The sequence below is a fragment of the Cygnus olor genome, chromosome 2 (assembly GCF_009769625.2).
Source record: "Cygnus olor isolate bCygOlo1 chromosome 2, bCygOlo1.pri.v2, whole genome shotgun sequence".
Taxonomy (NCBI): Eukaryota; Metazoa; Chordata; class Aves; order Anseriformes; family Anatidae; genus Cygnus; species Cygnus olor.
Genome location: NC_049170.1, coordinates 110,736,248 through 110,762,961, shown reverse-complemented (window position 1 = coordinate 110,762,961; position 26,714 = coordinate 110,736,248). Strand labels below are relative to the sequence as shown.

Sequence of the window (26,714 nt, the reverse complement as noted above, 5' to 3'; positions counted from 1 at the left end):
TGTCATGTACCCCCTCAGTACCGAAAGATTCTCACACGCTATTTAAGGAACACAACGCATCGGCAACCCTTCTTCTGGTTATTGGCAGTATTGATTTCTCTTAGCCTTACAGCACAATGTAACAAAATACAATTTCTTCCTCTGATTTTCAGATCATATCCTTCTGGTCCTCCCTTATTTGCAAGCAGGAGGTGAACCAATGGCATTTTCATCAAGACATAGAAGATCTCTTCGGAATATATCAGCCCCTGCCTTAGTTTCCAAGGCTCGTGGGATATGGTAACGTGTGATCCATCTTGGCTCTTTCTTCCACTATTGCCTGGCTTACTTTTGATTTCTAACAGTGCTTCCTTGTTGTCTGTCCCCTCTGAAAACCCCAGCCCCCTCGGCTTTTCTTATTTTCACCATTTGCTTCAACCAGCAGTTCACTTGAGACTCATCCATCTTACAATGCCTCAAGTGACAGATGCTCTTAGGAATGACCATACTGCTGAGCGAACAAAAGATAACATCACCTCTAGGAACTCGGAGAGAAATACAACTTCAACCCTAAGACAGGGTTGTCCTGATGGACACAGCACCATAAACCTCTCCCAAGTGAAAAAAGAAAAACAATTGCAAAGAAAAGGAATCTGACACAATCAAAGGCCAAAAAGAGTATTCGTTTTTGCAGCTGTAGTTAGTGCTGTTGACAGCTTTTTTACTTTCTTTTTTTTTTTTTCTCCTAGCGCCCCATGGAAGGATTTTGTAAAATCTACATGTGATAAAAATCAAGAGGCGCAGACAGAGTGGAAATATTTCACACAAAAGCTGTCTCAAAATTCCTACAGAATTTAGTGGAGGAAGAAGGCACTTCAAAACAGTTTCAGTAACGTGGCACGCAAGTCTTTCACCAAAACACAAACATTATTTTCTTAAAATCTACACATCCTACAGACCAGCTGTTTCTCTGTTAAATTCTAAAGGAATACATAATCACAGTACAAGTTTGTGCATATGATGAACAAATAGTGGTACAGGAATAAGATTATTTGAATGGCACAGCTACTCGATAAAATTGTAATTTGCAAGTAACAGCTCTGCCCTGTTTTGACATTTGAGCACACACAATTTAGATTTTTTCTTTTAATTAGAATGATAGATTTTCCAGCTAAAACCCACACACCAGTCTACAGAATAATGTCTGTTTCAAAACTAAGACTTACCCTCTATGCCTAATAATACCGATGGAAAAAAACTCTGCTTCAAAATACACCCAGAGTCCTTTATCCAGTTAGTGGAACAGGACTTCTTGCAGGGAGAGAAGCAGTCCTGGCTTGTGCTACCAATCTCTTACTTAACAAAGAAAAGCTCATATTAACATCCCCAGCGACATACCAGCAGAAGTGATGCCAGAAATGCTGAGAATCCTTTCTCTGCAGTGAGATGCGAAGAGATCCCCTCTCTCTCAGCAAAGCTTTAAACAGCATCTCATGATCGGTTTTCAAACACTACAGGAAATAACCATCATTACAGTACATGAGACTGACAGCATGCGAGGTTAATGGACATAAAAGCTGGAGTTGTAAAACGAGGACCAAGATAGGGGGCCTATTAAGCAAACGTCTTCTGTTTAATGTAAAGTCTGGGGGAAATCACAATATGCACTTCTTTAGCCATATTTCTTAATAGTAAGTAACTTCAGTTTCTCTGTCTGCTCACCAGCTGCAAAAATAAAAAATAACATCAGGAAGTTGAAGCCAGAAGCACTTTCCTCCTCAAAGTGGCTCATGCCAGACAAGGTATAATGGTTTGTCTTTTAATTTAGCAGAAAATGAGGTTGTATGTTTTATAGGATCAACAATACCAGAAACCATCTCTCTCTTTCCTTTTAACTCACTGTGTTATCTTTGTGGTGAGCTACAATTTTAGGTCCCTGTCCTGACCTGGAATCTTTTTTTCTGCTGTGCTCTCATAGCATTGCCAGCCTCAAACTACCGGACCGTAGATACAGAAGTAAGGTATAAATACCTAACTTTTAATATAGGTGATTTTCCCATAGAATGCCATGCAGTACCTTTCTGGACATCCAATGTATGTACAATAACTAACAACCAGCCACATTTGGTCCTTCCTGAAGGAAAACCATGTTGCCTCCATGGAGGCATCCCAACTCCAGCCTCGTGCTACCTTTGCCGTTCCTCTCCCTTTCTGAGCCACCAAGTGATCTTGCACTGGAATGTTTGATAATGTCCCGTTCAGCTAGAGAAAACAATTAAATGTAGAAAACGACAGTACTGAGACACAACTGAAAGAGTTTTATAAAAGACTGTTTTCCATCGCCTCCCAGCCTGCCCAGTCAGTCCACATCGCTCTGGATTCACACCTCTTGGACAGCGGCAGGGCTCAAGGCATGCCACAGCTGCCAAGAAAGCAGTGAGAAAAACAAGTTTGGGAGATTTACAGGCACCTCCTGCTTTGGTATCTGAATCCAGTTTTGGCAAGTAACCCTATTGTACTTTGAGTCTTATTATGGCTGGGATACGTTTTCGAAGCTCCTTCCAACCTGACTGAACCAAAGACGCAAATACCAGAGTTTGCAGTTAACATCCTTGCAGGAAAAAAACTTGAAAATATCTCAGTCTTTAGCCTGAAATACTTTGAGATCTTGGCATCAGATATGGACCAAAAGTAGTAAAATATATCCTGCCTTACAAAATCTATACTCTAGACTCAAACAGACATCTTATCATAGGACAATCCTTACATGTTGTATCTCCAAATATTTATCACAGTGGAAAGATGTGTTTATAGTTAATATGCAATCCATCTTCTGCATGCTGCTGGTTTTAAACAAGAGAAAGAGTGAGGTAAAAGGTCAAAACTACTAGAAAGAGCCCCGAATAAAACCTCTGACATTACAAATATCTTGCCAGAAGAGACAAGATGTAAAATGGGTTCTTGGAGTCGAACTCCCTACACAACGGACCGGGCCAAGGTTACAGATACAAACAGCGATGAATAATAACGCAATGACTTGTGTTGATGTATTTAGTAACAGCAGACCGCTTTGAAAATCTCTCTCATTAGATGGGAACAGCATTGTTCAATTGAAACTGAGTATTTTTAAATGTCCATTTGTAAAACCAGTTCTATTTTAACATGGAATAACTGATTATTGCTCTTACAGGTAACTTCTGCCATTACTATTAAGTTATTGACACTGAAACATGACCTTGAAATGACAGCTCCATTAATGCAAGTCTTACCGAGGAAGGTTTCAAAAAGCCCCGATTAAATTAACTACTTTTAAACACAATAGGATCAATATGTATGCAGAGAATGTACACCCCCATGGCAAGTCCTGCTTGCTTGATTGATCAAAAACAAAAAAATCCTGTGGCCTTCCAGATCTCAGCTGGTGCCAGAAATCCACATAGAAAAAAACCATCTAAATGAAACTCTGAAAAGGTTTACCCTTCACCAGTCTATTTGCACTTCAAAAACTCCTTAAGTCCTTCAGCTAAACCCCAGGGTTGAACCATTTCAAAAATGAGAGGGGGATGGCCATGATTTATCTTCCTTCTGTGCCCTGGACAGAGCCGTAAAATCTGCCTGCCTGCGCGCATGTGTGCTGTAGACTCGTTTTCAGGAGCCTTGGAATATTTACCATTTTTAGAAATAACGCTGCCCAATTCCTTCCTGTCATTTATCTCCTTCAATCTGATGCAAGTATGTTTATAAAGCAAAACTTCAATTTCTGCTCACTTGCATCCAAGCTCGCAAAGCTGAGTCAACAACATGGCCAAGCATCTGAAATCATCGTTTTAAATAAAATATAGACTACCTCCTTCGTGCCTGCAAATATCAGCTGTCGCCTTACTGAATTTGCGCTGACAGAACATTTGCTTAAGAATATAATTTAATCCTACCCCTTATATTTAGTGGCATCAAACGCACTTTTAGCGATATGCCCAAAATAATTTTCCATTCGTACAGAATCAATGCGTTAGGCCACACAGTATGTGTTTTTCAGTCCCCTGTACTTCAAGATACATTACCAATAGAAGGAAAATGGAGATTTCATGGGTCACAAACTTCTGGGTCACAAGGACCTTCAGTGCTGCTGTCAGCCCAGTAAAACTCAGTCGATATATTCTTGCTTTGTATGGCCATTATTAAAAACCCTGCACCTGAATTTCTACACGCTTCCTGAAGCGGAAGCACCAACTCAAAATTACTGCAATTCTTTGAACAGGAATTAACACTCCTATTCAGTGAATGTGTTAAAAATAAACATATACATACATGAAACGTATACCCCCCTTCAACAGCACAGATGAATTCTATAGCATCAACATCACAGAACAGCACAGAGCAAGGAATGAAATGTGCCTGTGTATTTTAGTTTTTCTAAAGCTTTCTCCTACTCTTAAGACTCTACCCTGTAAGCCACGTATCAGTGAGACAACTCTTATCACTCTAAATTCTTCAGACTTGGATAAATAGATAGATTTGCTCCTGAGGTGAATAACAATAGATTCAATATTATCTACTTTTGCCTGGAAAGGGCCTGCTTATTTCCAACATCCTTTTCAGGTTTTGGTTTTATCACAGATTTCAGTATCTTCCATTCTAAAATAACAGAAGAAAATGAAACCTATTTTACAAAGAGATAAAAACATGCAGATCCTGCCACTGTAAGTCGAGTCTTTAATTAGACTACTGGGAAGCTTGAAAAACGTTGACATTGTGCTTGTTTTCATGCAAGCCAAATACTGGCCATAGCAAAATGGCAGGCCTAATCTGAAAAAAGCCTAATCACTCTATTAGTCCCCACTCAAATCAGCAAGGACAGTTAAGTAAGAGGTGGTGGATATAGAACAAATCGCATCTTTCTCAGCATCTGACGTGCTCCCCAGTTTAACTCCTCACAGCCTGATGCTCTCTTCTACTTTAGAAAACAAGTACAAGATGTTTGAGCATATATTCTCAGTATTTATATATATTTCATATTTCAAAAAAATCTCTGACATAACTAGAGATCTGTGTGCTTCTGCAACATCTGTAATACATAGCTACTTGACTATGTCCTTCACTCGCTCAGAATCGTAAGACTGCACTGATGGTGTTTCTCAACTTGCATCTACTTCTGGTGTGCTTGCAAAATTTACAATTCCAGCTGCAGCACAATAAGTAAAACTCTTCAACTTCCCTACATACGCCAACATCTGCTATTTTAATAGAAAAAAAAATTTCCTGAAGGAAGGCAGAGGTTTGTCCCTCCATACGTCATTCAGCAGCACCAGTAACAACTTTTATGTGTTATTTATTGTAATAAAAAGTTTTGAGTGTATGTGCATTTTTTTCTGTATTTATTTGTAAATATTGAAGAAAAAAAAGGCAAAGAAAAAACACATTTTGATCAATGGGATTTGGTACTTCATTTACAACATGACCATCACCACAGCAAGGTAAATCAACATTAAAAAATGAAGTCTGAGAGCAGAGGGAGAAAAACTCCAGAAAAACAAACAAAAAAACACAGATCACAGTGCTCTCAAAAAAATAAAAAATAAATTTAAAAAAAGGAAAAAAAAAAGCTGGAAAATAGAAACGAAAGATAAACAAAAAATACCCTGTGGATTCATTAGCAACCAGGGTGGCAGGCCTCCGTCTAATTCCCTTATAAAAGCCCATGACTACCTGCAGAGCCTGGGAGTGCAAATCACATTAGTGGAGACACCAGATGACCAAAGAAAGCACTGGAGGCCTGGTAAAACCAGTAAACAAAAGGCGGCATTCCAGCTGAATACCACTGCTAGAGTCAGCATTGTAAGATGCTTGGATCTGATAACCCAAAAGCAGATTAGCTGCAGGCAACAAAAGAGTAAAATGAGAAACAAAGGGGTCATTTTGACACATGAAGAAATCATTTCCATTAAGCCATCTTGGGTTTACTGTGTAGTTATAAAACTACTACTACTTGAAGTGACATTTGAAGCAATGAAGCTGTGACAGTGTGGAGACTTAGAGAAGCTCCTGAAATAATGCATTCCTCAATGCAATATAATTTAAGAGACGAATGAGCCTCTTTGCCTCTGAATCTTTGTGACATTTTAGACATCTAATAATGATTTTAAAATCTGTTGTACTGATTTCAGTTAAAAGACTACCATGTTTGTTAGGCTTGATGAACAGAAAATTCATTAGTTTTATCTGTATTTAAAAAACTCCTGCAGAGAAGGTACGTACTGCAAATATTGTCGTGTCACTATATGAGAAGGCTCCCTCTCCCTCCAGCCTCCTTCCATGCTGCACACATATGTATCTCACTTGCTCACTCTCAACACAGGAAAGAAAAGAATTCAATTACATTCCTTATTAGAAGCTGACCATTCAAAGGATTTTTATTCTGAAGCAGGTCTGGGTATAATTTCCATCACTAGAACCAAACTGCAAAATTGAGATGTAGAAACCCGTAAGAACAGACAGACAATAGAGAAAAGTTTCCAGGCTAAAATTGGAAAGTTTGCCACAATTTTGTCTTATCCAGGACACAATAAAGCATTCTATATGCCTGAAAGAAAAATAGGTCTTTTGCTTTCTTCCCCAGAGATCGAAATTCTGTGGTATGACGTATCTATGAGCTGGAAGAAATTTCAGAGGAACGCTGTTGCACGCAGAACATTTTGGCTTGCTATCTGTGAATCTCCTGTTGCCAGCAGGATGCACAGAAACCTGGCACACAGTGAGGAACTGAGCCTTGCTTTCACACAATGAAATTACCTACCTTGCTTTTGCACACACATAAACCTGTTAGCTTCAGTAGGGATGGGATTTCACAAGCATACGCATCCACAGTTAACTGATTCTTCTCAGTGAGAAGTCCAGAGAAAACGCCCTGAAAAACAGCTTGGCAAAAGGGACACCACAAAGCCCAAATGAGGGCTGTGTCCAGATACAATTACAGTACATATCAACAAGGAGATCTGCTATAAAAGCTCTGTGAAAGGCATCCCATTAAAAGAAATAAATTGCAAATACCTGCTACCTGACGACTTTGCAAAAGCACAAAGCCATTAAACATGTCTGAAAGGGGAAGACACAGACATCTAGTTATAAGGACATCTATAAGGACATCCTCTGAAGGCATCTGTACCAGCACACTGACATCGGGACAAACTCAAGTGTAATCCAATGGTACAGAATGGATGTTGTGCGAGGGTGGTTTTCCCCTGGTCCCAAACTGTCCTGCTCTGGGACATCATCACACCACTCCTAGTGTGTCTGCTGCAGACATGACCAGGGAGACAAAGACAGTACGGGGACAGAAGACTGACAGAGAAGAAATCTCTCTTCTATTACAGTGCTTTTAAATGTAACTTCTTACCTAGCATAGCACTCGGGCATAAACATGATGTCGTGATTCACAGAAAGAAAAAGGCAGCAATAGTTGTAAGGAACACTGTCAAGAAGGAAGCAGATTTTAAAAAGAAAAATGACTTGAGGCCATAACGTGCATATGTACATGCTACATAAATCTACATAGAGGGAAGCACCAGATGCTGTCATACACTGGGCTCATCTTAAACCTTTATACTGAGGAGAAGGAAAGATAAATTGAAACTCCGAGAATCAGCCTATCATCACTCAGAGAAACACTTCCTGTCAAGTCACCTGAAGCATCTGTATTTACAGCCATCAGCCAGTCTGAATCCGAAGATGGATGCTGCTAGTAACCGTATAAAACGATCCACTTCAGTGCAGTTAGCCTTTATACTGCAGAGGGACAACAGCGGATCTTTGGCCAGCAGTCACAGGCCGCAGATCCCCATTAGTGATTTTTTAAAGTATCTGACAAAAGTGGCAGAGCACTCTAAGCAAAAGGGCAAGCGATCAGCTCAGAATATTAGAAGAAACGCTCAGATATTTAATCCAAGCAGACGCCATATTTGAGTTACAATGGGTTTTTCTAAGTAAGGTTACTTCAAGTTTTGCTGCTCTGGGTTGCCCCATCACTAAGATAATCCAAAAAGCAAAAAGCAAAACAGAAACCCTGTCAGGACTTGCTGCTTAAACTGCTGTTCCTCATGGCCACACGGTATGGCCAGATCTTCCTAAAAATGCTAATGTTAAAAGTCTGTATCTCTTTGAGGAATTCTAGTTATTTTTACACAGGGGCAAGCACCTGACTCGCCAGTGTCCCCTCAGCTGGGACAGCCACGAACGCAGCTCTGGGCAGCTGACTGAACATCTGGGAGGTGGAGGGAATCGGTTTCTTGTTTCTAAGGTCACTCAACATTGCTGGCAGAAGGTCCCTGGAAGGAAGCCCGCCACATACACTGCAAAATTGACGGGCTCCCTTATAGACCCGGTAGGATAACCGTAAGCAGGTCAGGTCATCTTCACTACCCATGCTGATCGACATCCTCTAAGACTGCAGTCAAGGTCTACATTCTCTTCCACATTAATACTGCTTTTTCTGAAAAGCTCTCCAAATGAAGACATCCACAGAGCTCCCTGAAGCGGTACACTTGAGCAAAAGTTTGGGCTACAAATACCAGACATGAGAATAGTTATCCTAGTACAGTAGAAACCATCCATACAGACACTATGTCTCATTCAGGCACTCCTTGGCATGCCAGAAGTCTAGGTGCATTTCTGAAAATACATATCAAAGCATTTTACTTTAACGTTGGTGGAGAAATCAAACAAATTGCTCTTTGAACAATTAAAAGAAATCTAGTGTAGACAAAGGTCTAGATGAAAGACACAGGACTGGAAAGGCTCAGTTCTTCCACATCTCCAGTGGTACGGCAAGGAGAGAAAGAAAAAAAAATCAGTCTAGGAAGAAAAGGCTTTCAAAAGAGAAGAATTCCTAAGAAAACTAAGAGATCTTGTTCTCTCTCACACACACTGAAATAGAAAGGAGATCTCATGAAGACTCAGAAATAAGGAAAAGATCATTCTACTGCTGAAGTACAGGAGGGGAGCAGCGGATGGCAACACTGATACGGGGCTCTCTCTGCTTGTGATTACGATCCTGAGAGTGTCTGCTAAAGGTGGGATGAGGAGAATAACAGCATTTTCTTCTTCTGACATCATAACCAACTTACACTGAACTCCTCAGGACAGAGCCTACCTTCCTATAAACCAGTACGAACCTCAGTTCTTGTCAGGGCTTCTTTAGAAACCACTGCAAAATGCATCAACTGAGAAACCCAGAGAGAGAGAGCCTGGAAAAGAAAAAGCATCATATTCCCAGCTGTTAATTATAACATAACAATCAGGACTACATACAAAGGCATTTAGTAATCTAATCCTCTCTACAGGTCTAAGTCTGACTTGCTGTGAAACAGACATCCCCCATCTGCACCCCCTGTCCTTCCCAGAAAAAGGCTCCGTAGCTGCTATATGTACTGGCTTTCAAGGCCATACCCATACACAGGTCTGTAAGGAAAACAACATGCTTTGTGGAGTGGCAACCTTTTCACTGAATTCAAAAGCGAGACAATGTTTTGTTCCCCACTTACTATATTCTTATTGTACAGGCAGTTTCTGAGAACAGGTTGTGTAAAAGCTAAGTAGGGAGAAAAACACTGGCTTCCTGCCTGTCACCCCTGAAATCCCTAACGTGTCAATAAGCAGTACTTCCCCACCATATGCTGCACGCTTCTGGTGCCTTCCAGAAAGCCTTTTTAGCTGATGCTGAGAGCAGACTCCTGCCGCAGATCTGAATGCAAAGGACTGAAAGTATTGCACGAATGGGACATGGAGTTGGGGAAAATGCGTGGCTGAGGATGGAAAGAAACAGGAAATAATTCTCAGAGATGCTATCTTTACTTCATTGCTTCTGTTCTACCTCCCCGTCCCATGCTTGCTTTCTGTCCCTTGCAAGTTTCCCACCATACCAGCTCTTTCCCAGCTACAGAAAGAAGGAAACCGTACTAAGATCATCTTTCCTCTGCTGATGCAGTACAGCTCTTTCTTTAGAGTATCATCTGGTTTACCCTGCCCTATTTTGGCTGCCACCCAAGAAAGCAGCAACTCTTTCTTGCAGTTTTTTCTGCTTCCCTGAGTACCAATCCAGATCTCAACTAATGACAGGGTTTGAGATCTTTGGGAAACCCTGAGAAATCAACAGAAAGATGAAAATTACAGTGTATGAGAAATAAACAGACATTTTTCTTTTTGGAAAACCAGGGGCCAGCAGGATAACAATTCCAGATAAGATTTAAATAAACATACGTGGGAGGTAGCAGGAAAGGCAGTGGGTTCCTCATGCTCAGACGCATACAGGTAATGACCTCTGTCTCTCTTGCTCTCCCAAAGCTAACAGTGCTGGTTATTGCACCCCTCCAGTGTGATCTGGAAAGGATCCAGTGCACTACTGATTACATTTCATCCGCAGTTAGTTTAACCTTTGAAACATGTCAGTCAGCGGCGGGGAACAGGCCAGCACGTAGGGTCAGCTCAACCTTGTTGGTCCCCACATTCTCCCAGTGTTTGCACAGAAAACAAGCCTGCGCTCAGGGATTCCTCCCCAGTAAATACAAAAAGACACGACAGGGACAGCAGCGAAACAGAGATTTTATTGCAAGGTACCATCCACTCACAGCCATTCATCTACCAAAGCAGGAAAATACTTGTTCCTATTTTTCCAAAACTGTAAGAAAAAATGTATGGAAATACTTTCATTAGGAAGGCAGAGATGCGAGTGTCTTATCTAATGCCAGATACCAAGAAGATGTTGCAGATTACTCCTCCATGAATATGGGAAGAAAAAAATTGTTCTGCAATGACATCAAAGCAATTGGATCAGCAAGTGTAACAAAAATACTCTGTGCTAAAAGGAAGGTTAAAAAAATAATAAATCCTATTCAGTTGCCCATTTTTTCCAAGTTCACTTCCTTTCCAGAACACTCTCTTTTGAGACTCACATTTTGTCTGCTAGAGACCTAATTTTCAAAAGAAAAAACAGCATCTTCAATTGCCTTGTACTTCTACAGAAAAGCACAGGACTTACCAAGATCAGATACTTTATCCCTTTCTAAATATTTTTTTAGGTTTCAACAAAACCCTTAGTCACAGGAAAACACATGCAAAAGGAGAGTAGCACTGAAGTTCTTAGCTTCAAAAGGCTTCTAGTTAGTTATTTAGGGTTATACATTTTCCTTCTGCAGACTGAGAACATTTTAAAGTTATTAAAATGGAAAAAAAAATCAATTTTCCTTAGGAACTACTGCCCTCTAACATAATAGCGATGCTTAACTGTCCCTTGGAGCATGTGCACTTGGATTTTTCATTATTTGGGTAAGTGTTTGTGTGGACGGCTCAGGGAACACAGGCTTTTCAAAAGCCAGGAAGAGGTGAAAAAGAGGTCACTTCAGCAGAATTCATTTTCTCTTAAATTCTCAGAAAAAAAACACTGCTGAAAAGTAGTAAAAGCTTTCAACTCTTCCTCTCCCTATTAGCATTTTCCTGAGGTTCCTTCAGTTATAACACAACGGTACCTTCAGCTGTAGCCACCACCCTTTTATCTCCTCCTCTAACATAACCCTTTTAACTCCTCCTCTAGCATTTTAACACAAGCACTGGCGATGGTCCTGAAGGCAGGAGCTGGACGAGCCCTCCAGACACCCCTTCCAGCCACTATTTCAGCACTGCCATCGTCGGCCCATTCCCTCAGAAGCAGCATCTGCTCTGCAGAGGAAAGGAAGGCCTCCCCCTTGCTTCCACTCGTGCTGCCGGAAAACCCCCACGATCCAGCACCAGCTCAGAGCCTGGCCTCTAGATTTTCCTGGAGGAAAACTCAGGGTCCTCAGAAACGGGCTGAAAGCCACATGTGCTCACAGGAAGAGTCATGCATCATGGTTTAGTACGCTGAAGTAACATCGGTTCACCTACAGAAAATGAAAGGGGGGTGCTTCTGTAAGCACTCACGAAACACACACCAAGCAAACAAACAAGCAAAATGAAGCCTTGGGAAAATTCAGCCTTAACTCTCCTCACCTCCCCAACCCCTGAGGCTCTAAAATCGTCAGAATCCAACACTGAAGTATGTAAAAAAGATACTTTTAAAATTATTTGTATTACCTCAGAGCCCACAGTGCACATACGAGGAAAGATGCTGCAAAGACCTCAAGGTCAGCTCCTGCCCAAAGCTTCCACATGAGACACGGGGGCACACAAGGAACACAAACACCCCCCATGCCCAGTGGACAGGGCCCTGGACTACACTGGGTAATGCCAAAATCCAAGCCCAGAGCTGGCCTGGCCCTAGATCAAGGTCGGCTGTGTCTGCCCCATTAGGCACTGAGGACTGAATGGATCCCAGGACTGACATCTCAATAACAAGGAGAGACAAGGGGCAGATAATGGAGAGAAAAACCCTCAGGGATTTGAGGGCCTTGAAAGAAAAGATAAAGAGCTTAGGTTCGATGTTATAAAGACAAGAAAATGCCAGCAGAGGAATGCAAAAAAAAAAAAAAAAAAAGAAAAGAAAAAAAAGAAAGGTAACACAATCAAGGTGATGGGCTCAGAAAACAATTTTCACCCAGAGCAAGCACTAGGCTCCGTTTGGCCAGGCCAGCGAACGAGAGCCTGAAGTAGTGACGATAAGAGGCGAAAACCTGTGTTCCCCCCCCCCCCCCCCCCCAAAAAATAAAACCACCCCATCAGGGACATCGGGGAGGAAGGCTCTCTGTGAGGGAGGGATGGACACCGAACACTTTTATCGGGCCGAGCTCAAGCTGGCAGCTGAACGTCCTCGAGGAGATGTCAGGGAGACAGGCCGAGGTTTCGGCTCGAGCCCGGGGAGACGGGTGATTCACTTTATGGTCTGTGAGTGCTTCCTTCCAAAGTTCACACAGGAAGATCATGTCCCCTTCAAATGAATTTATGCAGACAGCGGTTCATTTGTTGGGGGATAAAAAGATGATACACTTTCATTTCAAAATGAAAACACGTGAGGTCTTCAGCAGATTAAAACTAGCAAAAGTCAGTACTGCTGCGCGAACAACCTCTGCGGATACTTGTTGCCCCACTTCTTCAGTGGGAGTTTACACCGCAAGGCTACTCACACGGGCCCGCCAAGCCAGAAAGGCATATCATTATGTCCTGTTAAATCCCATACAAATTCCATACTCCTCAGAAGATGCAAATAAAAAGCAGATTGTGCAGGCAGATGCTCCTGCAAAGTAACTTCTGAATTTAAAACAAACACTAAAACAATACAGTTTGTGCTCCACAATGGATACCTGCGAAAATGATATGAAATTGGATGTTTCAAGAAAAAAAGAAAGTGTGAGGCAAGCAATGTTCTTCTCTCAAACCATCCAAAACCCACGTTTTTATTGAGAGACTCGGTAAAACTTTCAAAAAAAAGCTTCTTCAAAAAGTTATTCCCTGTCCATCCCGTTATCCAGTTTCCTGTGCCTTTCTCACATGACCTTGTAATCCTTAATGAGGTTTCAACATGTAAAAATAAAGATTTAAGCTGAAAATAAGTGTTACCTCCACACTGAGGCAATTATTCATGTCAGGCATTCGATACAGTAGACAAAGCACAGTGGCAGAGGGACACAAAAGAAAAAATGTCATTTCACTGCCACTGAAATCAGGCACTGAAACTTGTTCATTGATTTTCCTTCATTAAAAAATAACTGATTGTAAAAGAAGTGTTACTTCGTAGGATCAAAGCCTATCCTACAGGAAACGCACACACAAAGCATTTGGAAATGAGGGTTAATTTGGCATGCAATTTAACAGCATTAGCTTTTATCAGCAGCATTTCAAGGTCAGGCACATCCATGTTTAAAATGTTTGGTTTTGTTACTATTTCAACTATAGCATACTAGAGGTCAACAATTTTAAAGTGATATTAATTTGAAGGAAAGCTGCACCAGAAATAAAAAAATTTTAGAAAAAGGCAAAAAAACAACCAACCAAAAAACAACTATCAATATTCATAGTATACTATGGTAAACATCAAAACCAGAAAAAACTATTCCAGAGATGCACAACGAAAAAAGTGATGTGGCTCTTTAAATCTCCAATTCCCTTTTATTAGTTCAAGACTTAACCCTTCAAAGAGAAAAATAAAATCAACAGATCAAAAAAACGCTCTCCATCTGAACACAGGACTAAGTCGCTGATCATGCCAAACTGATGGAGTCCTCTCACTGACATAGTTTGTGCAACATTTAAAGAGTTCTTTTAAAGACTTGCTTAACATTTCAAGTGGCATAGTCAAAACAGCCTCACATTTTAAAGAGTGTTTTTTCCAAGTCTCTGATTTTTTTTACTTAAACCTATTCAGTTCAGAATTCAAATTAACACATTTTATTCATCTGCCAAAAGATTAATTCAAAATGTGAGATCACTCATTTTTTTTATTAAGTCTACACTTAGTTTATTTAAAACGTGCAAAAGGGCAATGAATAAAATAAATTATTAAACAGAGGTCCACAGCTCCAATAAAAAAATACTCCACAAGCACTTATTGGAGATTTTCCTTGTTCCTGAAGATTTATAAACTTCGGAAACTAACGCGCAGTTGCATGCTTTCGCATTCATGGTTCTGCTATGGAAAGGTTTTCCACATCTCTTCACTGAAAGCTTGATCTTCATAAAACCTAAAAAACCCACAATGCTGACAGACTTCAACAGTGGCTGGCACCTAATGTTTCATGGGATCGAGTCAGTACTACACTTAAAACAAATATTTTGATCAATCAATTACTGGCAGAACCTCACAGGATCGTGGATGTATGCCTAAGAGCCTTACAAATGCTTACAGGACAGTGATGTTATAGCACTGAAATCTCTTACGCCTCTTTCTTTGCATTTTTCTGTTACGGTTCAGAAGAATGCCACCCTATTACACCAAAACGAGGAGAGAGGAAAAAGTTGTTCTCGCTCCTTGCATGAGCATAATTAATCTTCTGACACCTTGACAAAGCAGCTTGTTGATAGTGAAAGAAAGGATTTTTCTGATTTCCTCTCAAGACAGGAGATGGTCTTTATCCATCATCCCTTCTTCCTGATCTCTTCTTCCAGAGCATCCCCATCAGCAGAACTGTCTATCAGAGCAGACAGCAGGAGGGAAAGGTCTGAATGATTGATAGGGCACCAGTGCCTGACAGTGCTATTTAAGTGTAGGAACCTATTGTTAGAAACTTACTTTACAGCAGTTAAACAAATATAATGGCAACCAATTCAACCATTGTACAGCTAGAGTCAGCTCAAGCTAATAAGTAAAGTTAGCTAATTACGCTGATCTGATTTAAAATCCAGACAAATTGTAGAGAAGACAGAGTTAGCATTACTACACAATGAAGGGAGAGAAATTTTAGAGGAGAAAGTTTTAGACATACTATGCTTTCTGAAGTGAATTACGGTTGTTTCCATATTCAGTCTTCTTTGTGAGCAGGATCATACACCCAGGTCTCTCTTCCTTCTCTCTCAATCATGGATGCGCAAGCTAAGTATTCCAAACTAATAGAAATAAAATAGTATTTTTCTTGCAAAACAGTTTGAATCACCTCCTTTTCCCTACCTCCCCCAAGTTCTAACATATTTGTGAAAATTGTGAGGAATTTCAGTTTTTCAGTGGAAAACAATAAAAAATGCCTTCTTAAAGGAGGATACTATATACTACAGACCAAACCAAACTCTACCCTAGTAACACATCTTTGAAGATGCTGCTTTGGTGTAATCCATTGTGTAATCCACAGGTATCCTTATGTAAAGATGATAATTCCGCACGCTTCTCAAAAATATGCACTTAATAGACAAATGCCATTTTTCTCAATATGAGTACATACTTGTGTTATATACACACTACATATATTTAGCTTATCTTGTAATTCCTGTCCACTCATACCCCTCACCTTCCCCCCAAAAAGATAGGGAAAAGACTTGGGTATAATTATATGCCCATTTAATTCTTTTCTGCAGTCACAGAGAAGGGAGAAATGGTGTTATTCATTCCTTCTAAAGCTCTAATTCTTTGACAACTGCTGGCCATGGAGGATACAAGTCCAGGTCAGAGAGGACCAGGGCATGGCACTCTGGGAACTGCTCCCAGCCAGGGAAGTCTGACACAGTTCTTGGTGACCTATTTTAAACATAAATCAGGCCACAATCTGTACAGACCTCTGCCTCACAAATGCAATCACCAAAGCGAAAGCCTACTAGAGCCTGTGTTGTCTCTCCCTGGGAAAGGCCAAGAAAGACAGCTTCATCCAATATACAGGAACTCAATAACCCCTTGGTTTATCTATGCTACTCTGTCCTTGACTGCTTAGCTTAGGGCTTACCCCACATAAAAATAATTGTGCATGCTCTCTGGCCCTGACCAGCTCCCCCACGCACTCTTCTTTCACTCAGTTACACCAGAAAATCTAGTTAGTGTTTTTCCCTCTGATGTATAAAATCAATTCAGTAAAATTAGCTGCCCAAAAAGTAAATACAGTGTCCTTTCCATAAATTCCATGAAATTTTAGGGGACACCAACCAGGCTGGAGCAGTCTGTAAGCTAAATAATGTTTATGTCAGAGCAAGAGTAAGAAACCGCGTGTTCCTTCTGCAGAGAAGATTGTAGGCCACAACCCAGAGAAAGATCTCCATGTCTCTTCACTGGTATTTTATCAGAATGCAAGCGTTCAGAATCACTTAAAGGAGGAAATGTGGGATCTAACTGTGTGGTCAACTACACCAGTGGCAAATCTCCAACAAGGCAGAATCAGGATCAATGTCACCTCACTCCTGCTTGTTGAAGCACTTTGTCAGGGTCCTGTCAGAATTACTGCTACAGCTGCCACAGATGTTGATACTCCTGTTAATTCAAGACTGGGAAGAAAAAAAAATCCCCAAACTTTGTTATTGTTGTTTTATTATCTTCTCGCTTCCAGTCAAAGCATACCAAAGCTGAAAGCATGCAGAACTGCGAAGAACAGAGCAAATTTCAAAGTACTTTTATTCTTGGGTATAGCCATGAAATAAGAACAAACAAGAACAGGAACGAAACCATGATTGGTAGTAAATAGCTCTCAAACAATTACAAACTATTAGTTACATATTTTCCTCAAATTAGTAAGACTAATTTCCTGACATCAAGTCCGGAGCCCGTAGGTACCATAAACCAGAAAGAAAAACAAATCCCTGCTTGCAGTTTTGGTTGGTGTCTCTGCTTGCAGCAATCTCTCTACTGCAGCTGTACTGCTCCCCAGATACTTATCTCCCAGCTCTTTCCATAGCCATCTCACACAGCAGAGCGGGGAGTCCCCAGGAAAACACACTCCTCCCAGTCTTATGGGAAATTCCTGCAAATTCCAAGAAATCAAAACTTCGTTCAAACTTCTTTTCCTCAGATCACACGCTCAATTTTTCCATTCCTTATTTAGCCAAAAAGTCCCCCCCCACCCCAAAAAAAAAAAAAAAAGATCTGGTTGTCCTCAGGAGACCCAGCGGTCCCCCAGAAAACAGCTCCACAGGAGATCATTCTGCAAAGGGGACCAGGTAGCTCATGTGTAGCTTTTTGGTGCCTTTCAAAGACCACTCTTTTTCTAAAGTCAACTGTGGGTACCTTCACAGTGCACTGCTGAAGACATAATTAAGAAAAAACATGCTCATGCTTTTTCTGTTTGATCCTAGGCAGTATGGGGACATAAAATTTCTTACAGCAAATGGCTACTTTAAAAGAAAGTCAGTTACTAGTGGTTACTAGTGGTTCCCCCCTACACATTAAACAGAACATGTTCTGTTCAGTAGACGTGCATTCATTCAGATGAAATTCACGGAGCGCAGAACTGTGGGTGGTTTTTGCTGGCAGTAGCTGTCACAATAGTAAGTACAAAACATTTCCCTCTCCATGCTAAGTGCTTCCTGGGCACTTAGTCATCAGCTAGCGGAGTTCAGATGCAAGGTGTTCTTCACTAGAAATGAGGAATTTGTTTGGAAAGATGAGGTAAAGATGAGGTCCATTTGCCTCGTAAACAAATGCCGTGATACTTGGTATGACAATAATTTCAGGGTTGTGGTAGGGATATATGTGGAATAGTTCGTCTGGATGGAAATGTATTGCACAGTTGAGTACAGAATTATTTGCTAATTTGATCTTTCTGCTAGAAAACATGTAAGACAATTAATGCCAGTGATCCTGGCCTAGACTAGCTCAGCAGCAATCACATTTCCTTGGTGTAAAATAAGCCAAGGCATGGCACAACCATTTTTAACCAGGAGCATTTAGGTATGGCATGAGATGTACCAAGCAGAACACCACCCCCAGTGCTGTACAATTGCTTGCAGAGCCAGACTGGTCAGAATATCTCCATAAAACACAGTGAAGTACTGTCTTCATACATTACAGCATACAAGGGGAAACCAAAGGGCAGTTGGTCAATGAAGTAATTCTAGTGAAGAAAAATCCTACTGACAGAAAATTTCCTTCCTTCTTTAAGGTTCTGAGTAAGCCGTCATTTACAGCATCATGACCCGATCAAGTGCTTTTTCCCCTCCTGATGCTTGAGTAGCAGATAGAGGAATGTGTAGTCTTACCTACACCATGATCCGGAGCTGGCCCTCAATGCAATGGTATTACAGTCTCCTGAAGAACACGAAAGAGAAAGCTGACTCCAGCAGAAAAGATCCAGCTCAAAGATGCATGACTTGTAGAGTACCAAAAAATATATATAACAGTATTCTAATCCATGTCTTCTCTGTAATGACCCTCTGAGTGGGTTTTCAACCAGCTAGTTATCTGTTGGACACAAACTCTTCTCCTTCACAGTAAGAAGGCTCTCCCTTGCTACAGAAGAAGAAGCAGCTCTCCCTTGCTACACTGATAAACAAGCTGTTTTGAACTTCAGCCAAGCAGAGAATTTTATAGAGTGCATGATTACAGTTCTGGTGCCCAGAAATAAGTCACATGTCCATGTGCTAAACACAAATATGCTTGTCAGTTTCTGTTTTTGGAAGCAGCATGCATTTCTGTCCTGCAGATGAGTGACAGTAATGAAGAAGTTTCATGACACAATGTGCAACTTTTCTTCTTTGCCAATTCATCTATGCCCAAAGTTTTGCCGTTTCACCAAAAAAAAAAAAAAATGTTGGGAAACCAGTAGCTATAAAACAACAAACAACTAAAACTTGCTTCAGATACAACAGAAAGCTACAGAGAAAAACCACAAGATGTAGGATAAACATAAAAAATACAGTAAAAGCTTTATTCAATATTTAATTGTACTAGGAAGTGAGGTACAAGCCAGAGGGAAGCACACTATTGTAGTTCCTCTGACTTTTTGCATGCTGCATCTTCTGAAAATACATAACTTGGCACCTTCGAAAGGAACAACAGTTGAGTGCTCCTCTCCATGGCACACAGCTAGCAAAACACATCTTTCTTGGAACTCAAAGCAGTAAGTCATTCTCATTTACAACAGAAACCTCTGTTCAAGCTTTCAGCTTCAATGAAAAAATAAATGTTTTTTAGGCTACAGTAACAAAAGACTTTGAACCAGGACCAGTAGTGAACTATAATGGTATTTAGAGATAACACAGCCTTGTTAAATCATCCTTTTAATTCTTCTCTCAACAAAAATAAAAAACCCTGGTAAAATTACTGACAATGAGGACATGATTCCTCACAAGAGTTCTCTCTCTCATCTATTGTCTAAAAGACAAGCAGCAAAGAAATAAATGTTACTGGAAATTCTCTAAGCTACTAATTTATAATTTAAGATTATTAGTATACATTATTTGAACAAGGGTCCATCTAATCCAAAGCTCCACAAGAATTTTGCCTCTACGCTATTAGTTGCGCATATTTTTAATAATTCAGGGAGATATTTTTCAAAAAAGGTCTACATTTCCATGAATCTTTGTCAAAAGTTACTGCAAAGGTCTTAAAAGAAGTTGGTAGCATGGCCAAAATTCAAGAAGCTACATCAGATTTTTTTGTTATGTGACACTCAGTTCTCATGTTCGTATATTAGCAACGTAAAGTAGGTAATAAAGAGGTAAAAGATACTAAGAGACTAAGTACAGATGTTTCTACCATTGTCAGACACAAGACTGGTTTCAAAGAGCAAGGACTGGGAACAGCTCATCCCAAAATACTATTAGGTTTGAATTTTGAACCGGTCACTTAGAGACTTGCCATCAGCAGCTGCTTGGTGTACAATAAGAATATAAATTATAGAAGCTGGATTTATAAAAAAATTCTGTATATTTTTACACTGTTACTTCAGCCCAATTTCAAGTCACTTAAATTCAACGTCTGAAATTTAAAGAGGTGTCTGAATGATTTGTGCTTGTTCAGTGCACGCTGTTCTCATCATGAACATTTAAAACATTTCTTATCTTCAAGAAGTACATTTTGTTCTCTGCCACTCAAACCTGTGCACCAAACACTAAGTTACAAATAAAAGCAGATATGTTGAAATGAATTATGGTTGTTTTTCACGGAAACGAAGTACAGCAGAAGAAACCATTTTTCCTTTGCTTTTTCTACCCCTGGGTATGCATAAAGTAACAATATAAATATATACTTCATTCCTTGCCTTCTAGCAAGTCTGACGGTATTTTTGAGTTTTGAAGGTATGTTTTCAATTATGTGTTAAGTCACAGCACTGCACAGATGTAAAACTGCAACTACTCTTCATAAAATCATATGCTACTCAGCATCCGCCCAGTTAGTATCCCCGTCCAAAGAGACTGTAGATTAGTCACTAACCGTAGTATCTCCACTTGAACACTGTGGGAATTGATGTAACCCTTTATAGGGCAACGTTTACCCCAGTAAGTGAATTAAATATAATCCAGTGTTCTGCAAGGCTGGTAACTATTTTTATTGTTGTTATTTTGTGTGAGGTGTCCTCCCACAAATCTCAGAGCCTTTCTTTCGCAAGTAACTACAGCTGGACAGGAAAAAGCAGGTGAAGTTAAGCATGACACACTTGGTAACATTAATTCTGGAAAACAATGACTTTACACAAAAGGGCCTTTTAGTTTAGTTCTAGTTTTCATAGCAAGCCTATTTCAGAGCAAATGTGAGTAAAGAGCTATGATAATATCTGCTTTTTTTTTCCCCTCTCCTTACTACATTGCTGTGGGTCTGCACTACAAGTATTTGAAGACCAATTCCATAACACTTAGAAAAGGAAGTGAACAACAAGAATTTTTTTTTTCCAGTCATCTCTATGCAGCCTGGTAGACTGTTCACAGATTTATACAAAACAGTTTTCAGAGAAAGAGAAAGAAATAACAAGAGCAGACTTGAAAGTCTGCAAAGTTTATTCATCACCTGCATTGTCTACAATATGATTTTAAACTAAAAATCGGTAAGCACAAATCAGTAAAACAGCAAATTCATTGTCATGAATCAAGTCTTTTTCAAGTCCAAAGAAAGTAAAGTGAGCTTGTTTCTTTTCTTTTTTTTTTTTTTTTTTTTTTTTAAAAAAAACACCTTACTGGGTAAACCTAACATCACATCTCTACAGAAGCACATGAATAATGCAAGAAAATAACTGGTGGCTATGCTGTTACGAATTGAAAGTTAAAATAAAATTGAAACAAGCTATTCTAGTTTGCAGGAAACATCTCAATTTTCCACTCTCGCTAATTTAAAAACAACTATATTTTGAGGGATTATATATACCCCTGATTTAGCTTTCTCATGTGTGGCCTTGCCCAGTAATTAACTGGAAGAAATTAATAAAATAATTAACTGGAAGAAACAGAAAGAAAAAGACCTTACAGACAACCGTGGAAGCTAAAAAACAGTTTCCATTCTGAAGTCAACCCAACCCAAACAGACAGAAAATGGAACAGGTTAAGAAGGATTCTTCTAATTCATCATGTACTGCTACGGAGCCAAAGAAATCAACAACACGGAAAATCATTTCAGTCAGTTGCTAAATATCTTTCAGAATTTACATGCACATAGATTTTCCTTGAATTAAATGTAGCTATCCCAAATAGCATGACAATGTAGAAAAAGTGACTAACTTGACATAAATATCTTATGCACTTATTTCAAGAACAAAGTGTGATGAAAACATCTACACAAAGTACCTCTCTCTCCCTACCATTGAGCAGGCAAGTAAGCTAAGACACCAGCAAAATGTGGGTTTAGATATACGTAATCTGAAGAGAAGTTTGAAGATCTGACTTCGTGTATTTTCCTCCTATACTACAGCAAATGATATAACGCCATGACTTCACACCGTAGTGAAACGTATGTCATCTTCAAAATCAACTTCACGTTTAAACGCTCTTCTTCCTGCTCTCTTGTTTCTGGTGATAAATAGTAGGAAATCAATGAGGAAACATCATTTGAAGTGAGCCATTCATCATGTACCGAAAAGGGTAAGTACCCCATAAATTGCAGTGATCCGCTTCCTTCTAGAATCACACAACAGAAGGCAACATCATTTGCATTAGCAATTTTTACGACCTCCGTAGAAAGAGGATAAGGTTAGGAAATGGCTTATGCTTGTCAGCTATAAAGCATTTGTTGGGTGGGGAAGGAAGAAATTTTTCAAGAGAATCGGAGTTATCAGTAAACCAGAAGGGGGTGGGGGGGGGAAGGAAGGGAAGGAGGGTACAACATGTAGCAGCCCTATCAACTACTTGTCTTCATACTTAAGAAATTTGTGGATTGGCAGTTCTCTTTGTGAAATATACTAAAATATTCAGCATTTCCTATCAATCTAACCGTATTATTTTGCGGTGTGCATGGAGGCCCAAAAAGTCTGCTATCATTGCTCATGACTGCAATAAACAGCACTTTTCCACAACCTAGCGGGACTAGAGGAACACTGAAAAAAGTAAAAGGAGAATCCAAATCCTGTGTTACGCAAAATATCAAAAATATGAGCTCTAAAATGAAAATTAAATTTTATGAAGTCAAGCACTACATTTTCCCTTAGCACCATTTCCCTTCCCCACTCTACCCTGTGCAATATTTTGTGCTTTCTCCACCAAAAACAGGCAGGACAAACACATGGGGTAGAAAAACGGTAAATAATAAAACTTGTAAGTTTTGATGTGCCCCTTCACAACTTGCCAACATGATACATAAGGATATAACTAAATACCAGTCCTGCAAGAAGAATGAAGCTTTATATACGAATAGGCTCCTCCTAGGGTGCTGGAATGGTGTTGGGTGAAGACGGGGAAAAGAAAGTAAAAGCTGGTTTTCTTCTCAAATATTCCTTCAATTCATTTTACAGTATTTAACTTAGAAATGCTTCTCAGATTCCATTTGACATACCAGAGAGACTGTCTGTAAGGTAATCTCATGCAAAACCCCATGAGATTTTCAAGTCCATACATCAAATCATCATCTAGTCTTCAAAATGGAATTGCAGCAAAGCACCTCATATGTCTCCCCAAATTAAATAAAATAAGCAAACACACATCCAAGGACGACAATTAAGTAATATAAGTTTAAGGGATGGAAAGCCAAACTAAATGAAATGATCATACATTTCCTATGACCAGAAGTCTACTGTGCAAAGCATTGGGAAAAATATCTGAGCTGTGTTAAGCATTAAGTCAATCTAAAGGAACATCAGGCCACTTCCTCATCTTCCATACACCCACCAAGAATTAAACCCAAATATTTCAACAAAATTTGCCACCATTCAAAAATTATAAATTAAATTTTTACACGTACAAATCTTGCAGCTCTGTTCTTTCTGAAATTTCCACCTTACACGAGATATTGCAAGTCACTCATCTCATTGGAGCCAGTCATCTGGGAATCCAGGTTTGAAGTCCTGCACTCACACCAAGGCTAAACTGGAGATGCTTCTACCAACTATGACTCTGGTCCCCAGACCGTGCTGGTAAAAATATGACTTGTCCATATCATATGATACCAAGATACACATTTTTCCCTCGGTGATATCACTTATATGCCACCCAGAGATGAGCTCTTCACACACACCAATTATGAAGTTACTTTCAGACATCAGCAGCCAGGATCAAATCATTGTTACTATTGTCATAAATCAGAGGGGGCAGCTGGCCTTCACAAGTGAAATTGGTTTCACCTACATGAAAGCTCATTAATGATCTTTATGTATTTGATATTTCAGGCCAGCTTTCACACACACTTTTTTTCTTCCTTAGTGAAAAGTTAAGAATTCTCATTTTCCAAAACAGTGAAGTGTATAATTTTAATACTTAGGCTTATAATTATTTTATACCAAATAATTCAAGGGCTTGTTTACCAGACAACCAGAATGAAACCCAGGCATCTCTGATAAGACACAGAGTAACTTACCTTTGCTTACAGGGCCATGCTTTTGCTCAACCCTTTTACCACACGACTGAAAGGGGTCCCCCACCATGCTGGCAGGCGGGGCAGAAATCCCACATTCAGCCAAACAGCCAGAACACAGTACATTTCTGGTAGCAGTGTTCCTAAAACCTTGTGTCATGCCTCAATTTCTAGCCTTTATCCATGATCCTGTTTTCTGACACCTGAGGACTCATTCCCAGCCAGGCTCCTTTCCCTGCCTTCCTGCACTCTGGTGCAGAGATCGAGCCCGGCCTCTGCCTCACCCCAGACTCCAGGCTTTGATGTTTGCTCTGGCATGCTGCAACTTCTTGCGTTCCACATCACAGCCTAGCTCCTTCACCCCCGCCTTGCCCCTGAAGTTAATGCATTTGTACTTCTTTGGTCCCTGACCTTGCTTATTCCCAGCCCTGCCCACAACCTGCTTCTATCCCAACACCAGCCTCACCCAGGTGCTAAGCCAAGCCCTACCATGCTCAAGCCACAGCGGTGATCACAGGGTATTTGTTGGCATATCTGAGCCCCAGATGGAGAGGGGTTTTGGCTGATGGTTTCTTGTCATGAAGACAAGCAGAAGTCAAGCAGCACTGTCAGTATTCCTGTAACTCACAGAGCGCTGCGGTGTTTAGGTCTCCCACATCTGCTTTGCAGACTGAAGTGACAAAGGTCCTCGGAGCTCCTCCCCTTGGTCACAGTGCTCCACGCATACCACCATCAATGAGGCAAGGCATAGTCAGGCAACAGGCTTAAGAGGTTTACCGATGTCCTGGTTTCAGTTAGGACAGAGTTAATTTTCCTCCTAGTAGCTGGCAGGGTGCTATGTTTTGGATTAGAATGAGAAGAGCGCTGATAACATGCTGATGTTTTAATTGTTGTAGAGCAGTGCTTACACCAAGCCAAGGACTTTTCAGCCTCTCTCTGTCCTTCTAGCGAGCAGGCTAGGGATGCAGCAGGAGCTGGGAGGGGACAGACCCAGGACAGCTGACCCAAACTGGCCAAAGGGGTATTCCATACCATCTGACGTCATGCTGAACAATATATAGGGGTGGCTAGCCGGGGTGGGGGTGGGGGCCGGCTGCTCGGGGATAGGCTGGGCATCGGTCAGCAGGTGGTGAGCAATTGCATTGTGCATCACTTATTTCATACACATTATTACTATTAATACTATTATTATTATTATTATTGTTGTTATTCTTTTCCCTGTCTTAATAAACTGTCTTTATCTCAACTCACAGGCTTCACTTTCCCGTTTCTCTCCCCCATCCCGGAGAGGGAGGGGGGAGGGTGAGCGAACGGCTGTGTGGTGTTTGGCTGCCAGCCGGGCTAAACCACAACAACCGACAGCAGAGAAATGACACAGGTTAAAAAACCAAACTCTTTCTATTCGGTTTTAGGCGTTACAAAGGATGAAGTGCCTTGGCAAAGTAATGTTCTGATCTAACCCCACTGCCTCCTCTCCCAGTTGCCTGTCCAGCTGCAATCCAGCCCATGTCGCTAACCAGTCCCAGTTGTCCTGTACAATCCTCATCCCAGTCCTAGTTTTGTCCCAGCCCAGCAGCTCTCTCCCATCATCCAAAAACTCCTTACCAAACCAGAGTCCATGTTTGCAGATGAACTTGTCAGAAGCACTTTGTTTCATCATACCTTTTTTCCTTAACTTAATCAGTTCTCAGGCTCCTCAACATGATACTCTCAGTGTCATTACCCAGCTTAGCCTTCAATGGCCAAATCACTTCTGTTTCCTATTCTGATTCCTATACCCTTTTTCCTCATCAAGCCAATCTCAATTTCTTCTAGCATGCACTTCTTTAGTTTCCAAACCCTCAGATTCTTGTGCGGCCGATCTGACCTCCTTCACCTTCTCCCCCTTCCTACAGCCATCACTCTGAGCTCCTCTATTTTTCTCAGAGCTCCTTTTCTTTCCCCAAGAGTATTTCAATTACCCTCACTAAGTCAAGAAGCTCCTACCTGCACATTTCCTGAATTCGAACAGTGAAATCCCTGTCACCCACACACCTAAAAGTCTCCTCAGTTTCAGTGCCTGACCTTCAAAGGGCTTGGAAGGGCCAGGGTTACAAGTGAAGGCAGAAGTCCTGCTCAATCCCTTGCATCTGTGGGCTGCAACAGAGTCACGAGGGAAGCAGGATTTTAGCAGCCCACCACTAGCAAGTTTCTGAGCATGGATTAGCTAGAAGTTCTGGCTTTTAACTCGGATAGCTTTGGCTGACTTCTGAAGGGACAGCTAAGATGCAAACTCAAGATTAAATTGATCCCATGCCAAGTACAAAGTAATTACAGTGCAAGGCTGTTGAAAAAGAGCAAAAAAGAACGGTCCTTTTTTAATGTTTTCCCTTCTGCAAAGGAAGGGATTGTTTCATCTGCATGCTCGATGCCAAAAACTGCAAAGTTGTATGACTGAAAT

At 40.6% G+C, this 26,714-nt stretch overlaps 1 protein-coding gene across 13 annotated transcripts in view; it reads right to left on the bottom strand.

Moving 5' to 3' along the window:
• Nucleotides 1-26,714, bottom strand: part of GREB1L (GREB1 like retinoic acid receptor coactivator) — a 136,756-nt gene that overhangs the window by 80,383 nt on the left and 29,659 nt on the right. For 2 of the 13 annotated variants that reach the window (XM_040547814.1, XM_040547817.1), the window contains exon 1: nt 1,378-1,420. The exons of 4 other annotated variants lie outside the window; for them this stretch is intronic. The gene's annotated coding sequence lies outside the window, so the exon portion shown is untranslated. Of the gene's footprint in view, nt 1-1,377; nt 1,421-9,146; nt 9,221-18,543; nt 19,094-26,714 lie in introns of those variants that run through there. 7 more of the 13 variants (XM_040547816.1, XM_040547818.1, XM_040547815.1 and 4 more) reach the window with 5 other exon arrangements.